General features: G+C 52.2%; 1 long non-coding RNA gene across 1 annotated transcript in view; it reads left to right on the top strand.

The window, feature by feature from the left end:
• Positions 1-16,034, top strand: part of LOC102460467 (uncharacterized) — a 119,594-nt gene that overhangs the window by 61,645 nt on the left and 41,915 nt on the right. Inside the window, exon 2 of the long non-coding RNA XR_331134.5 lies at positions 7,217-7,300. This is a non-coding gene — a long non-coding RNA (uncharacterized LOC102460467). The remainder of the gene's footprint in view (positions 1-7,216; positions 7,301-16,034) is intronic.

A 16,034-nucleotide genomic window follows, 5' to 3' on the forward strand; every position in this document is an offset into this window, starting at 1 on the left:
GCTGAAGAAAGGAGAATAATCACTTCTCTGGATCTGCTGGCAATGCTCTTCCTAATGCACCCCAATATGCCAGTAGCCTTCTTGGCTACAAGGGGCCACCCTGCTGACTCCTATCCAGCTTCTCATCCACTGTCATCCCAGGGCCTTTTCTGTCGGACTGGAGTGTATGGCGTACGATGGACACTTTCCTCAGTGTTTCGATAAGGAATGAGAGAACAGTACAGTGGCAGGAAATATCATAGAACCCTAAGTCTGGAAGAGACCTCAGGAGTCATCGAGTCCAGGCCTCCAAGGCAGGACCAACCCAACTCAATCAACCCAGCCAGGGCTTTGTCAAGTCGAGACTTAAAAACCTCTAGAGATGGAGATTCCACCCCCTCCCTAGGGAACCCATCCCAGTGCTTCCCCACCCTCCCAGGGAAATAGTTTTTCCTAATATCCCACATAGACCTCCCCCACTGCAACCTGAGACCATTGCTCCTTGTTGCCATCCATCACTACTGAGAACAGCCTTTCTCCAGCCTCTTTGGAACCTCCCATCAGGAAGTTGAAGGCTGCTATCAAACCCCCCTCACTCTTCTCTTCTGCAGACTAAATAAACCCAAATCCCTCAGCCTCTCCTCATAGGTCATGTGCTCCAGCCCCCTCATCATTTAGGTTGCCCTCTGCTAGACCTTCTCCAATGCGTCCACATCCTTTCTATAGTGGGGGGCCCAGAACTGGACACAATACTCCAGATGTGGCCTCACCAGAGCTGAATAAACGGGAAGAATCACTTCTCTAGATCTGCTGGCAATGCTCCTCCTAATGCACCTTAATATAACATTCGCCTTCTTGGCTACAAGGGCCCACTGTTGACTCATACATATGTCGCTTCTGTTGCTCTCTTCCACTGGCTCCCTCCCTGTGGGTTCAGCGTTTCTCTTCAGGCAGGGTTGTAGAGAGGAGGGCCGTGATGAATGAAACTGGGCTTCCATTGAAACCTCTTTAAGTACCAAACTGGGGAGATAAGCATGGGTGAGCTGGTGACGTTGGAGCCCGAAGTCCAACATGGCTAGTCCAGGCTGGGGTTGGAGAACGTGTAGGTTGGAAGGGGCACGATCTAAGCATCCACCTCTTCATCCTGGGCGGGGCAAGCCCCCCAAAACCCACAGGTGGCGATGTCTGAAGGGCTCCCCTGTGAAAGTAGGGCTGAAGGGGAGCAAATGGGAAGAGTGACTTTGTTGCTGATCATTTACACCTAAGCTGGGCTCAGCGGGGGAAACGCATCGGGACTGCAAGAGGTTAAAACTTTGCCCCGGTGTTTACTTTCGTTGGCTGCCACACTGCAGAATAATCTGTCAGCACGTCAGGTGGGGATTTATTTGTGCATTAAAAATGGCCCGGGGCGGGCGGATGTAGGCGCTCTGCAGCATGCTGGAAAATGTGCCTCCAGCGTCAAAAAACAGCCTCTCCAAATATTTCACCCTTTTAATAAGTGCATTTAATTAAAGTCATATAACTTTTTTTATTATCATTATTATTATTAAAAAGCAGGGAGGGGGAAAATTGGTGGCCTGCTGAGGCTAAGAGCTAAGACTGGAATACAAAGAAGAGGGGTTTAGCTGTTGGCTATTAATGGAAAACTCATCAGCAACATGTTGTTTCTCTTTATTTCCCTCCCCTGTTTTGATTGGGCATAGAAAGTCAAGGGGACTCTCGCTTTTCTCTCCCCGATCGCGAGGACCCACTTCGGTTCTCTTGAAAAGTTGCAGAACGATTAACTCTTCCCAAATCCAGTGGCCAGATTTTGTTTCTCTCAGATGTGCTAGTAATCTAATCTTTGTTTTAACGTGGATTGCCATGAATTTCTCCTCTTCTTCTTCCAGTAGCGTCAATGAGCTCATAAGCCAGGCTAAGATTTCGATTCATCTCTGGGACGGTGGTGACAGGAGAGGTTGTGGGGAGGCTACCAGATAGAAGGCCCTCGCCATATGAAGGCAGTGGCCTTCGCATGGTGCAAGAATGTGGGTAATAACCCACAGTTGAGTTGTGGAGGAGAGGGAAGAGGGATATGTCGAGGCAGGAATAAGGAAAACCCAGAACTGCACTGTGCCACAAGCTTAAACTCGGCTAATAGCGCAGCCCCGGGAAGCCATGTTAACTCTCCAGACTAGCTGGGCGAGGTCACGCAGAAAGGCCCAAGAGCCTAGGACCCGGTGAGGAAATAGACGAGTCGTCAACCACCCGTCCTACAGGCTTCCATGCAAAATGTTCTAGATGGCTTCAAATACCAGGGCAATTCAATAGCCTGCTGGGGGTCTGGGTCAAGTTAGGGATGTTGAGGACTAGTCGACAGGGTAGTCAACTAGTTGCTTCTCCCCTAAGGGGGGGGTACTTCAAAGGGGCAGCGCCACACGAAGCCCGGGATCAGCTGTGTGGCGCTGCCCCTTTGAAATGCCGCGGAGGCATTTCAAAGGGGCAGCACCGCGTGGAGCCTGGGGTCAGCTGGGGAGTCCCCATCTGATCCCGGCCTCTGCGTGGCACTGCCCCTTTGAAACGCCACGGCAGCGTTTCAAAGGGGGCTAGCGTCACTCTGTCGACTAATTCAATAGTTGATGCAAAAATTCATTGACTATTCGATTAGTCAGTTACACAATACTTAACATCCTTAGGTCAAGCCAGTTACACTGGAAGTGGGGACTGTGAATCTCATCTAGTGCGTTTCCTCTGTTGAGCTCCCCGCTGTCAGCATCCGTCACCCAGCTCTGCAGAGGCCCAGGAAGGCTGTGACTTCCTGGTGTGTCTGTAGCATGCGGTTCCAGGACGCCTGACGCACAGGTCAGCGTTTCAGCCAAAGAACGCGCTCTCCACCGGGTGCCAACGGCACGTCCCCAAGATACTGGGCGAAGGGGTTTCTCCCGCGTTGTTTTCCTTTGCTGCTGTTCAAAGGTACCTGCGATACCTCTCCTGCATAGCTCAAATGAGAGCACGGGTAAGGGGATGCTCTAAACCAGCTGTTGTCAAACTTTTATTTTCTCGTGACCCAGTTGTAGAAAAACGTTGATGCTGCAACCCGATGTGAATTGACTAGCGTGTGGGCTCCGGGATGGGGCTGAAGATGAGAGCTTGCGGGTGTAGGAGGGGGTTCCGGCTTTGCGGGGGCAGGACTGGAGCAGGAGGGTCTTACCTTGAGCACCTCCCGGACAGCAATGCTGTGGGGGGGGGGGGGGGGGCGGCTAAGGAAGCTTCCTGCCTCACCTGGCACCGCAGACCAGGCTGCACCCCAGAAACAGCCAGCAGCAGGTTCCCAGCCAATGGGAGTGTGGGGCTAGTGCTTGGGGCAGGGGCAGTGCGTGGAGCCCCGTGCGCTCTTCCCCCTCTAGCCCACCTAGGAGCTGGGCCAGCTGTTGGCTGCCTCTAGGGTGCAGCGCAGTCTGCAGTGCCAGGACAGGCAGGGAGCTTCCTCATCCTCTCCACTGCTCCCCTGATCCCCCTGCAGCAATGAGCCCCAGGGCCCGGCCTTCCATCTCCCCCCCCCCCCCAAATCCTGGGTCATGACGCATCGTTTTAGAACCACTTCTCTAAACAGCATGTTGCATGTTTATCCCCATAATAGAGTTGTGAGGGTCTTTCACTTCATCAGGCAAGTAGGACTCCGCGTTGAATGCAAGTCGGAACTGAGCTCCCGTTGGGGTGGGAGGGCAGGACAGGAACAGCTGAAGTTGTGAGTTTGTGGGGGGGGGGGGGGGTTCCTCCCCCAGGCCAGAAGAGGCCTTTGGATTGTCTGGTTTGCCCTCCTGTATAACACAAGGCGTAGAACTTCGTTCTGTTAATTCCTGCTCCGAGCCCAATGACGACAGCCCATAGCTGAGAGTGTGGCGTACTGGAAGGACGAGGTACAAAACCACTGGATTCACGTGGCCCGATGATGGCTGTTCAGAATGGACTTGCGTTGGTAGAGTGGGGTGATGGGCTTAGAAATGCAGAAGCATCCCAGGTCTGTGCAGCATGGAGAGAGAAGATGCTAAATCCATTGCAGGGGTCAGATACTGGTTCCTTGCCATGAGTACTATTATTAAACCAACACTTTCCAAAAATGGAACATAAAATACTCGTGTAGATGCACTTCGTGATAGGGATGTGAAAATGCGTGTACCTGAATAACCGTATAACTGCTGAAAACGTCAGCGGTTACATGGTTTACATGCGAGGTGGCAGCAGGCTCACTGGGAGCCCATGCGTATAGGAAGTGGACTTTCAAGCCAGTTCCCAGCATGCACCGGCTCCCACCGGCCGTCCTGCGCTGCTGCCTCCGATGCAGAGGCAGCAGCGTGGAGTGGCTGGCGGCTCCCCAGGAGTTGTGTAGCCATGTCCCATTTAAATGGCTACATTTTTACATCCCTACTTCAGGAGAAAATTTAGTCTAGGTGATGATGGGATGGAGGGAGGGGTAGGTGTGTGTGTGTGTGTGTGTGTGTGTGTGTGTGTGTGTGTGTGTGTTTGCAACATGGCTATAGTTGCATCTGTGCTGGGTGCAGCTCTTCTGAGCATTGACGTTGGAGAGGATCTTAGAGATCAGAAACTGGCCAATGCTTTCTCACTGGCGGCTTCTCTTCCTTCATGGCGCTGTGGGGACAATGTCTGTCATTCAGTCGGGGTGCCTGCCGCCTCCCACGGCTGAGCTGTCCACGTGCCAAGCTTCTCTGTCTCTCTCCTCTCGCTTTCATGTCCTGGCTGACCTCTGCGGTAACGCTGGGTGCAGAAGCGGGGGCTGGGGAGCGGGAGGTGGATTTCAAAGCAACGCGAAGATCATAAGTCCCATTTGATCAAATTCCATGTGTAAAGGGTGTTGAGAGATCGTTGGTACACAAAGCGCTCTCTATTCCCACGCAGGCCACATGAATGCGAGATGTGCTTAAATGAAATGGCCCCATATGTAAAGCGGGACGCTTTCGTTGGTGTGTCGGATTCCTCTTCGAGATGCCTTGTAATGCAGCTGGGCCGTAGCAATTTTGAAGGATGATTGTGCAGTTTTTCCCCCCCACCAAGCCTAGAGAGGGGAGAGGGAATGAATCTCTCTCTCCTCTAGGTGACCGGTTCCCTAAAATCACATGCGTTTGCACTTCATAAAAACCAAAATGGCTACAGTAGTCACTGTTAATAACCACCCCACATGTTGCAATATTCCTCTTGTAAACTGCGCTGGTATAAAGGAGGAGCACGGCAGCTTTCTGAGGACATAATTGAACTCCAGTGCTGGTGGGGAAGGGGTGCGGGAGATGCAGACAATGCTACTGAGCAGCGGGGGGGAGGCGGTGCCGGGGGGAGCAGTGGGTCTCAAACTTCTTGGCCCGTGGCCCATCCCACTCACTACAGACCTTTCTGGGGACCTCCAGCCAATCCGGGCAGGCTCCTTGCTGTGGGCCACCTGTAAGCCAGCTGCAGACCACTAGTGGACCACGCTTTGAGAGCCACTGGGTTAGAGCAATGAAAACCTGATGAGTTCTGGGTGGCATGGTTTAGGCAAAGCCATATGGGTACCAACAGATGAGGAGAGCTGGCTCTGTGCCTGGTGATCCTCTCCTTTGAAGAATCTGGGCAGGACATAGCAACTGTAGACCTGAGAGAGATTAGGCCACTGTCTACTCTTTTTTTTTTTTTTTTTTTTTTCCTCCCCCTGCCCTTCCTGAAGACCTGCAAAAGTACTGAAGGGCGGCTGCTAGTCTGGTGCAGCGTGTGGTCGTTGGAGAGATACTCTGCTGTGGAAATGGGGCAATTCTACAAGGAGAATTGATTGTAATTTGGAGACTGTTCCCAAACACTAGCTGAGCCCAGAGGGGGGTGGATTGTGGTTTCTAGGAACAGGTGTGAGGCAGCCCTTGCTGCTGAACTTTGCGTATCCATCTTCAAAGCACCTCACCAGCAGCACGGTGGAGGTTACCTGGCTAAACAGTAGCTTGGCTGCATAAATCTTCCATGATTGAATTTCTTCCTCCTCTTCCTCTCCCTTAGGCCCTCCTGAGCAGTGGGGATGAATCTCTTACTTGCAATGCGGTCTCTTAATACCATACGTGCCTGCAAGTGCACGGCCAGAGATGTGCCAAGCTGTCACTGATCCAAATACTTTGCTCAGCAGTGGCTATGCTGAACAGGTAGAAGAAGCTTGATCTTAACCCTAGCCCTTGGAGGCATTTGCCTAAAGCCTTGCAAATATTGACTTAATTAGGTCTCTCAAACTCCCTGGATCATTTTTTCCACCTCTACAAAAGGTGGGGAGGGGAGAGCAAGGTCAAAACTTTCCCACGTGGGGGGGATCTAATGGCGAGATTATGGCAGCTAAAGGAAAAGAGGTTGCCGAGCATCCATGATTTCTGTTGGCTTCTCCGGGAATGTCCCCCCCCCCCCCCATCACGTGTGATACAATAGGGCCCTGGGGTTTTGTGTTGTGACGGATGCAGCAACAAAAGGGCTGGTGAAAGTCATGCTGGTTAGGGAAGAGGGGATGGCTCACTTGTGATCCCTGAAGTCTGAGTTTGGGGGTGGTTGATAGGATGGTGAGATCTTTGTAGCAGTGCCTTCCCCCATCTCCTTTTTCATCCTCAAAAGTAGGTTTTGCCGAAATGCCAGGTCAGTCCTCCAGGCGGTAGGGAGAGGGTTCTTCCCTTTTCTGGGCAATGTATGACCCTCTACAACTGGAAAGAGGGAAAAATATCCGTGCACGTGTCGGAAATAACATCTTAAAAGATTTCAGTTGCACCTCCTAGACACTGAGGCCTGGTCTACATTACGTAGGAAGGTCGAAGAAAGATACACAACTCCAGCTACGTATCTTACATCGTGTTTCTGCGCTGTCCGCGTGGCATGAGGTGGATGGAAGCAAACGTTCTCTTTGGCTTCCTCTACTCATGAGGAGCAGGAGTACTGGCGCTGATGGGGGCACCCTCTGAGTTCAATCTGGTGGGTCTGTTCTAGACCCGCTAAATCGACCTGCTGTATCGAACCTTGGAAGATCGACCGTGGCAGCGTCACTCTTCTGCATAGCATTAGGCGTGCCCTGAATGTCACCATATGCTGTCGCAGGGCAGTGCAGTGACCAGATTCACCGTGTGTTTGAAGAGCGCTTCCTCCTTTTGCTGCATGAAAGAGGAAAGTGGCTGCGTGGGGGGGTGGGATTTGAAAGGAGGCACGATGGGTATATGCAAATAACAAACACCGATTCCCTGCTTTCTCCCAGACAGTCCTTCATGAAGCCTCCGGGTCAGGCTTTTGGCACGCTGGCATTGTAGACTGAAATGGCATCGGATAGCCGGGAAGACACGTAAGTAGATCGCAATGCCATGCCTTGGTGGTTTGGTTTTTTTCCCCTTTGCCGGTAGACTCATTTCATTAGCATTTCCCCCATGATAGTCTTTGATCATGCTCTTCAACAGTGCTCCGTTGATGATCAATTTTTTTTTCCTTGGGGGAGAGGGATACAACTACATAGCAAGCCAGGGTGTCTTTGACTGGACGTAGAAACAAAGCTAAATATTGTAAAAACGAACAGGAGTCGGGGCACCTTAAGACTAGCACCTGCATTAGGGTATAAGCTTCCATGAGCTACAGCTCACTTCCTCAGATGCTTGAAGCGAAGGAGGGGCAGCATACAGAGGTGGGAGTGCCACCTAGTGCTAATTCAGGGTGGATGTGACCTACCTCTAACAATAAGGTGAGAGGACCTGAAGGGGAAATCACTCATTGTAACGAGAGCCGTTCCATGTCTCTATTCGGATCCCTTCTGATGGGGGTCAGATTTTGCAGACGAATTCCAGCTTCGCGGTTGCCCCTTGAGCCTGAGATGGAAGACTTAGCACAGGATTGAGAGATGACGTGGGAGGGATAGGTTGACTCTTTTGTGTGAGCATAAGACCGTTGTGAGGGAAGTTAGCCCCAAGGATGTGGTGGGGATGCCATCGCAAATGGTAGGACAAAAATATTGACTTGCTCAATCACCTGAGAGACATTTCTCTGTCGTGCTTCCTTCCTCGTACTTTGGCTTCTTTACAGAAGTCCTGCAGACAGCACAGATTGGACGCAGGAAGAGAAAAAAGTACTTTGTCCGTGTTCTGTGACTTTTGGCAGAACAGCTCTGTGCTGGCGGGTTGGGGTGAGGGGTGTGTTACCCAAACCTCAAGTCAATGGAAGGACTCCCATTGTCTTGAATGGGCTCCCGGGTTTGTAGAGTCCAAATAGATACAAAGGTAGATTTATACGCAATCCCTAAAGTCCTGGGGGAATGCTGGAAACAAATCCGTGGCATTCTGTAATGGCCAATATACTATGTCAGGGGTGGGTAATTTTTAATGAGGGGCCACTCCAAGATTTTGGCAAGTGGTCAAGGGCCACCTTTTTACCAAGGGGGTTTGGGGCCTGGGACAGGGGAGCTTGGGGTAGGAGACTGGGTGCAGGAGGGGGAATAGTCAGAGAGGGTATTTGGGTGAAGGAGGGGGTTGTGATTGGGGCAGGGGAATGGGGTGCAGGGTCGGGGAGGGGGTATGAGTGCAGGAGAGGATTCTGGCCTGAGGGAGGTGTGACCTGGGGGAAGGGGGTGAAGAGGGTTTGGGTGGTGGCCTGGAGCAGGTAGCTGTGGTGAGGGAGGGGTGCCAAAGGCAGGCTCTGGCTGGAAGGCTCTTACCTGAGCAGCTCCCAGTCAGCAGCCCTGCGGGAACCTGGAGGCTACAGTCGCAAGCTGCTCCAAGTGGCTCTGCTCTGGCGGGGGAAGGAGTGGTGGTGGGAGGGAGAGGCGGCTTCATTGGCTGCCCCTGCTGCCAGCAACATCTCAGCTGCTATTGGTTGGAAACTGGCCAATGGGAGCAGAGAGATTTTGCTGAGGGGCGTGACAGAGCACAGACCCTCCCTCCTCGCTCCCAGAATAGAGCAGCCACATTCAAAGCGGCTGCAGCTGCGCTTAAGGGTCCCAGCAAGGCAGCTGTGAGCCAGATCCAGTGGCTTGGTGGGCCGGATTCGGCCCGCTGGCAGCCTCTTGCTCACCCTTGCTCTATGTGCAGTGGCTGTCAGAAGAAAGAGCTCCCCATGGTAGCTGGTGGTGGTCTGTTTTCATAGCTGCGTTTTGTGCAATGAGATCTCATGACGATCTCATAAAAAAAAAATAAAGCAACATTCCCCCAAGTGTCGTGGGTCTGCCACGCTTTGAATGTGGCAGTGTGGTCGTATCCAACTCCCATCTGTTGTTGTTTCTTTTCCCCTCTTCCCGAAAGAGCAACTGTGTGTCTGACTCTTCAACGTTAGACCAAAGGAAACAGCGGAGCAAGAAAGAACAAGAGTAAAGCCGCTACAAGGGAGCACAGAGTAGGCATCTCCTTACAGTCTCTGCAACATGCAGCCGGTATCTTGTTCTCAGGAACAGATGGCAAACAAGGGGCAGGTTTTAAAAGGAGCAGTAACCCGGAAATAAGACATTGACGTTTCTTAGGGGGCTTTTTAAGCTATAGAGCACAAATATCCCTGTACAATTCCAGCAGGACAGGAGAGGGTATAAGCGAAATTATGATGGGGCTTGCATGTGGGGCAGAGCAGGGTTTTTGAATTTTTTCCCCCCCTCTGAGTACGAGGTTTTTGAGGTGAGCTAGGCTACTCCAGCAGCTCTACAGCTATTGCATAAACATGCAATCACTCTAATTTATAAAAAAGCAGCTGACCCCCCCCCCCCCCCCAACTGCTGCTACCCTCTTCTCCCCATCCCGAATACGGGCCAGTTCCCATGAATCTTTCTCTCTCCTCCCCTCCCTGTCTGGCGTGAACGCCGCTCGTTCTGTTTCAACTGAATGAACACACAAAAAAGGAGACCCACATTCCTTTGTGCAATCTTATTCAAACATGGCACGGCTGCAGTTTCTCAATTAATCAAAAAGTTTCTCTCTCCTTGTTTGTTTCCTGCTTGGCGCCCCCGCAACTCTCCTACCCCCCCCCCCCCATCTCCTGGCATCTAAATCAGAGGCCTGGCTCCTGCCCAGCTTCTCTGAAGTTTGTGCAACTGGAGTGACACCTGTCCAGGTAAATAACAGGTGATTCCGGTCTGGTGGGGGGGAGTTTAGCTTTGATTGTGGTAAAATAAATAATGGATTTTGCGTTCTCCAAGCAGACTAGAGAGGTGGATGGTGGGAACCAGAGCAGGGCTTGAATATAAAAGGAAACGAGTTAAGTAGCGTCACCGAGCCCCTTAATTTTGCTGCTTTCTCTTCCTCCCCCGGTTCTCGTGTGGGTGTGATTCCAACCACCGTTTTCTTGCTGGTTTTCTGGGTCTGTCTTTCACCCACCTTTTCATTGAGGATCATTAGACACTGTCATGTGAATTGCATATTAATTAAGGTTGCAGTTTTGGTATGTAAATTTCAGGGGAGAGGTTCAGGAAAAAAACTAGGGGCTAGGCATGTAAAATCGGGATGAATCGGTTACCTTGTTAAACGTTAGGTTGACCCAACATTTAACCAATTAAGTGGGATCCATGGAGGGGACTGCTCCAGCTCAGCTGGAGCATCCTCCATACTACAGGCCGCGGCGCTGGGGCTGGCTGGTATCTGCGAGGTGCTTGGGCCCGCCCCAGACAGGAACAGATCCAGATGTGGTTACTGGTTAGCCTTTCATATCCCTTCCCACAGGCTCATGTATTAAGCTCTGTAAACCGGTTCCTCCGCTGACCAATGTTCCCTCTAATTTTTTCCATCCATGTGCAGAATAAATTTTGGTATATGCACCAAGGCACGTGCCCATGTGCACCACCAGTAGAAACCTAGGCTGCCGGCGGTGGGCGCTCTGCCAATCAGCTGGGTGGCACCTGAATCTCTTCTGGGCAGCTGCCCAAGCATTCATCTTGCAGGGAACACCAGTCTAGGCGGGTTGGTGTTGCACCTCCGTTCTGGAGAGGAATATAAAAATATCTGCATAGTAATGCTACCTGCACCTTTGTCTTGTAACGTAATGTGTTGTCTGGCTCATTGAGGATCTAAGCTCCCCATACAGTGTTTTTACTCGGTGTTTAAGAGCCAAGTAGCACCAGAGCCCGTGGCTGCTTATTTAATAACCCCTCCTAACTAGTTGGTTGAGAGTTAACCCATGAGAGACTTATTCCTCGTGTAATCTATTTTTCCCCCTGTTTTTGCTAACTGGTAGTGAACCAAACGTGACTATTTGTGAGTATCTTGGATGCTGTGTGTCAACTTGCTCAAAATTGAACAACCTGCAAGCAACCCATAATCGGAGTAACTATTTGTGGTGTGTACAGGTCAATAAGTAGCGGTAAATAGGGAACGAATATTCATGCAAATAAGAGGATTAATCTCCCTCACCTTGCTTCAGACCTGTTTAAATCCAAACCGCACCAAAGCAGGGATATACACCATGGCTACGTCTAGATTGGCATGATTTTCCGGAAATGCTTTTAACGGAAAAGTTTTCCGTTAAAAGCATTTTCGGAACAGAGCGTCTAGATTGGCAGGACGCTTTTCCGCAAAAGCACTTTTTGCGGAAAAGCGCCCGTGCCAATCAAGACGTGCTTTTCCGCAAAAAAGCCCCGATCGCCATTTTCGCGATCGGGGCTTTTTTGCAGAAAACAAATCTGAGCTGTCTATACTGGCCCTTTTGCGCAAAAGGACTTTTGCCCGAACAGGAGCAGCATAGTATTTCTGCAAGAACACTGACAATCTTACATGAGATCGTCAGTGCTTTTGCGGAAATTCAAGCAGCCAGTGTAGACAGCTGGCAAGTTTTTCCAGAAAAGCAGCTGATTTTCCAGAAAAACTGGCCAGTCTAGACACAGCCCATTTGACCTTAAGGAGTGGCTTCATCTGAAGGCAGCAGCAGTAGATTGTTGTCCTCTGTGACTTAACCACCAGATGGGTGCGACAAGTGTGTTACTACTTCCAATTATGTAGCCAAGTGCAGGACTGTTCCTTAAAGGGAAATACCTCTGCACCAGCACATGAGAGTCGCTAATACTATGGGGACCTGGGGTACTGGAGGAGATTTGGGGTACAAGAAGGGGCTTGGGGCACTGCAGAGGTATGGGGCACTGGAGGGGGCATGAAAGGGGACCTGGAGTACAGGAGGGAGTTTGGGGTGTGGACAGGGGCTTGGGGGCACTGGAGGAGATGTGGGGTACCAGAGGTAATTTGGGGTACAGGAAGGGGCACAGGGTATTGGAGGGGATTTGGGGTGCTGTAGGGGCTTGGGCACCAGAGGGGGTGTGTGTGTGTGGGGGGGGGGGGAACCAGGGGTGTGGGCTTTGTGGGAGTAAAGGTACCCTGCCCGCCCTTATTTTTAATAATTGAGAGTACCAATTATTTAGACACTTAAATTGCATTGTATACTCGAGGGCAGTAAAATGTACAGTTGAGAGAAAGATGCACACTATATTAAGCCTTGTCCCTTATTTTTCGTGTTTCCATCCTTGTTTCCATTCAATGAAAGTAGTAACCCAGAGGGAGAATCCAGTGGCCATGCAGAATTTGGAAAATAAAATAGTGACCGCTGTGTTTGCAGGCTTTAGCCAGCTTCTGCAATAACCTCGCCTCTTCGTTTCCACGAAGATTGGCAGTCCGAATGGAGCATTTCCCGTGGTGCAGGGAATTTCTCCATAACGGCATCTCTTCCGTTCCATGAAAACCTGTATTCTTCTCCTTCCCTTTTCTAAAAATAAACCCTTCCATTTGTAGCCATAAGCCAGGCCCAGCTTTGCTGAATATGCAAAATGCGCCAAAGGTCTGCCCCTGCCAACCGGATGCCTGCCTGCAGATTGGGGTGTTTGCACATGCACAGAGTTAGTGTGTTGCCTCATTGCCTGTCGGTGCGTGCAAATAAACACGTGCAATTGCTCACATCTACCAAAAAAAATCTAGCCCCTACCAGCCTTCTCTTCCCTCTGTTCACATCGGTCCCTTGACCTCGGCCAGAGCTCCGGAGGTGAAGGTTACGCTGCCTACGTGCAGACTCGGCTGGCCTCTGAGCGTCAGCTGCCAGCTCGCATGAGTTATGGTGCATGGGTCAGGTTTTATGGGTGTTCCCCGCTGGAGAGGGGCTGATCTTCTGGTGTCCTCTTCAGAAGGCCTAGGCGTTGCCCTTCTAATCCGTTCCATCTTGGGCCCTTCTGTAATTTTGGCTGGGAGGGAAATTGAAGCCAGTGCGATTTCGGACTGCACAGGCGGAGGGCTCGCGTATAGGGCTCGTCTTCCTGGCTGCGCTCTGATGGAACGTCCCTGGGCATGCTGGCAGTCCAGGGGACCGTGATCCTGGGGTAGGCAGACCAATTGGGGCAGAGCTAGGAAAAACCGGCTGGAAGGATGGATGTACAGGATGAGGCAGGGTACAGAGGACTAAATCCTAGGCGCGTAGGACTGAAAGGACCTTACTAGAACATCTCGTCCAGTCCCTACACTCAGGCAGGGCTAAGTAATAACTCGACTATTCTTGACCGATATGGTGACACACATTTGGGGAAGACCTTGCCCAGGGTGGGGCGAGTGTGCCTGCCTCCTTTAGCGCGCGCATGCAGTTCCTGGCTTTGTTCTTCCCAACCCACGTCTAGATGTTCGCCTTCCATCGTGAGGCAGTGTGGCCTAATAGGCAGAGTCAGAAAACTCCCCCTGATTCACAGGGCTATGCCGCTCCCCAGTTAGGAGACAGGGGAAGAGAGCTACATCCCCTACTGGTTCAGGCTCCCCCTCTACTGCATACCAACCCAGGGCCCTATTAATGGCTGTGGCTTGAGCCACTGAGTCGGTGGGGAAAAGCTCCAGCCAAAACACACTGACGCCCGGCTTTGTCTCACTCACCCGTTAGGAGACACCTTCCCCTGGGCTACTTCCTGCCTCCGTCCCCACTGCTGGGGGTGTGGGCAGGGGCTCTGTCTCATCTCCCTGGTGTGTGGGCTGCCCCCTGCTTGGCATCTCTGCACTCCGGGAGGCCTCTGGGAGCATCTTGCTTTCCGCCTGGGTTGTGGCATCTCCATCCCTGGATTTGCGCTGCAGCGTGCCTGGAGAAGACGGCGCACACCCTCTCCCTCCGGCTGTCAGCCTCAACTGAGCTGCTCCCTTTTATCCCAGCGCACCTGGAGCATGCCCAGTGAGAGGGGTGGGGTGTGGCTTTCTCAGCCCTCCATGCAGGGTTAACCCCTTCTCGCCCGGGTGGGGTGAGTGTGCCCCGTCGCACTTGGCTACAGGTTAAGGACACAGTGGGGGTTGAGAGGGAGAGTTGGGAGTATGTAGTCTCCAGGCGGGGTTCCCCTGAGTATGAGCACGAAGAACGGGGCGGTTCAGCAATCCCCCCATCACTCCATCGACCACTGAAAGGCTACGTTTCGATGCCTGCAGATGCCAGGTCAGCGCTGTTCCTCTCTCAAACTCAGGCAGGCACGAGGACAGCCTGTACCTGCCAGCGTGGTCTCTCCGTCCGGTGAGGAGGGTGTGGTGTGGAGGGTGGCAGGGGGAATTTGCTTCCCAAGCCACTCTAATGCCACCATCTTGGCTTTTCTTCAATGGCTTTGTTTGGTAGTTTCTTGCCAACGACCAATGCGGGACGTCGTCAGAGGCTGTTGGAGCCCTTTGAAGAAGTGGCGTAGGTGGGGGAGAGGAAGGCTCAGTGGCGCACAGAAACCTTTGCATCCCGTTAAACGAAACCCTGTATTCACAGGCAAAGCCCTGAGCAGTTTCCTGAGTGTCCCATGGCACTTTAGGGGGTACAGACTGAGCTCCTGTTACAAGCCCTGCATGGGGCGTTCTGGGATGGACAGACATAAAAGGAAGAGAGTCTAGGTTTGTGCCATCGAAAGGGTCTCAACATGATCCTAAAGCATCGGGGGCGCTGATGCTGGTGCTTCTGCCCTGCGGCTTCCCCCATGAGGCTGGAGCACTGCCTAGACCCCCCCCCCCCACCTTCCAGCCTGATCCTGCACCCCCACTCCACACCTGCACTCTCCCTCTCACACCCCAAGCTCCCTTCCTGGCAGCCCCCTCGCACACACTGAACCCCTCATTTTTGGCCCCACTCCAGAGCCTGGGGGGGGGGGGCGCACAAAATCTACTAGCCTGGCCACTCCCATGCTCTGGTGCATGAGGGGGAGATGAGTGTTTTTCTGCTTCCCAGTCGGCAGCCATGTCACTCATGTCACTGAGGGCGTTTTGTTTTGAGGGGGGGCATTTTTTGCTTGTCACTTGTGTGCGCGCCCCCCCCTTCCCCCAGACTGATTTTTCTGTGGGTCAGAGCCCCCCCCCCCGACCCAAAAAAGAGATGAGACGGGGTGGTGTCAAGGCGATCGGGGCCTAGTGAGGCTTCTGCTCCCACCCCAACCCCCTGGTTACCCGTTCCCAGGCCTCCATCAAGCCAAGTGTAAACAAGCAAGAGGAGCAGCAGAAGGGGGGCTGACCTACGAGCCCTTTCTTCAGTGTGAAATTTAAGCCGGTGCCGAGGAGGCCGGCACCAAATCGCTGGGCAGCTGAAGTCCCGGTAACGCCGAGGCCTTGCCTCGACTAGGGATGTGAACGTTTAACGTGTTCAATGGTGGGGGCTGCTCTGGCTCGGCTGGAGTAATCTTTATCCATAGCTGGGCTCCCCAATTACAGCCCTTACCCTGACCCTGTCTGGGGAGACTAAATTTCACCTTCAAAGTATTCGGTTAGAAACGGTCTCTCCTCTCTCAAAACTAAAACCAGCCCAAAGTGCAGAAGGGCTTAGGGTTGCCAGATGGTTTCACAAAAAATACTGAACGTGGCGAGGAAAAAAAAACAAAAAAACCTGCACCAAAAAAAAAAAAAAAGAAAAAAAGTCCTTGCACCTTTAAATCACCATGCTTCCTCACACGCAGCAGGGGAAGAATGTCAGAATGTCCCAAGTGGCCTTCTCTCTGAGAAACAGAAAATACAGGCAGTCCCCGGGTTACATGGATCCGACTTACATCGGATCCCTACTTACAAACGGGGTGAGGCAACCCCGCACTAGCTGCTTTCCCCCAGCAGACCAGGGAGACGTGGAGCGGCTTTTCTCAGCAGACACCTCAGCTTGAG

This window comes from Pelodiscus sinensis, chromosome 20 (genome assembly GCF_052426305.1).
Source record: "Pelodiscus sinensis isolate ZL-2025 chromosome 20, ASM5242630v1, whole genome shotgun sequence".
Lineage (NCBI taxonomy): Eukaryota > Metazoa > Chordata > Testudines > Trionychidae > Pelodiscus > Pelodiscus sinensis.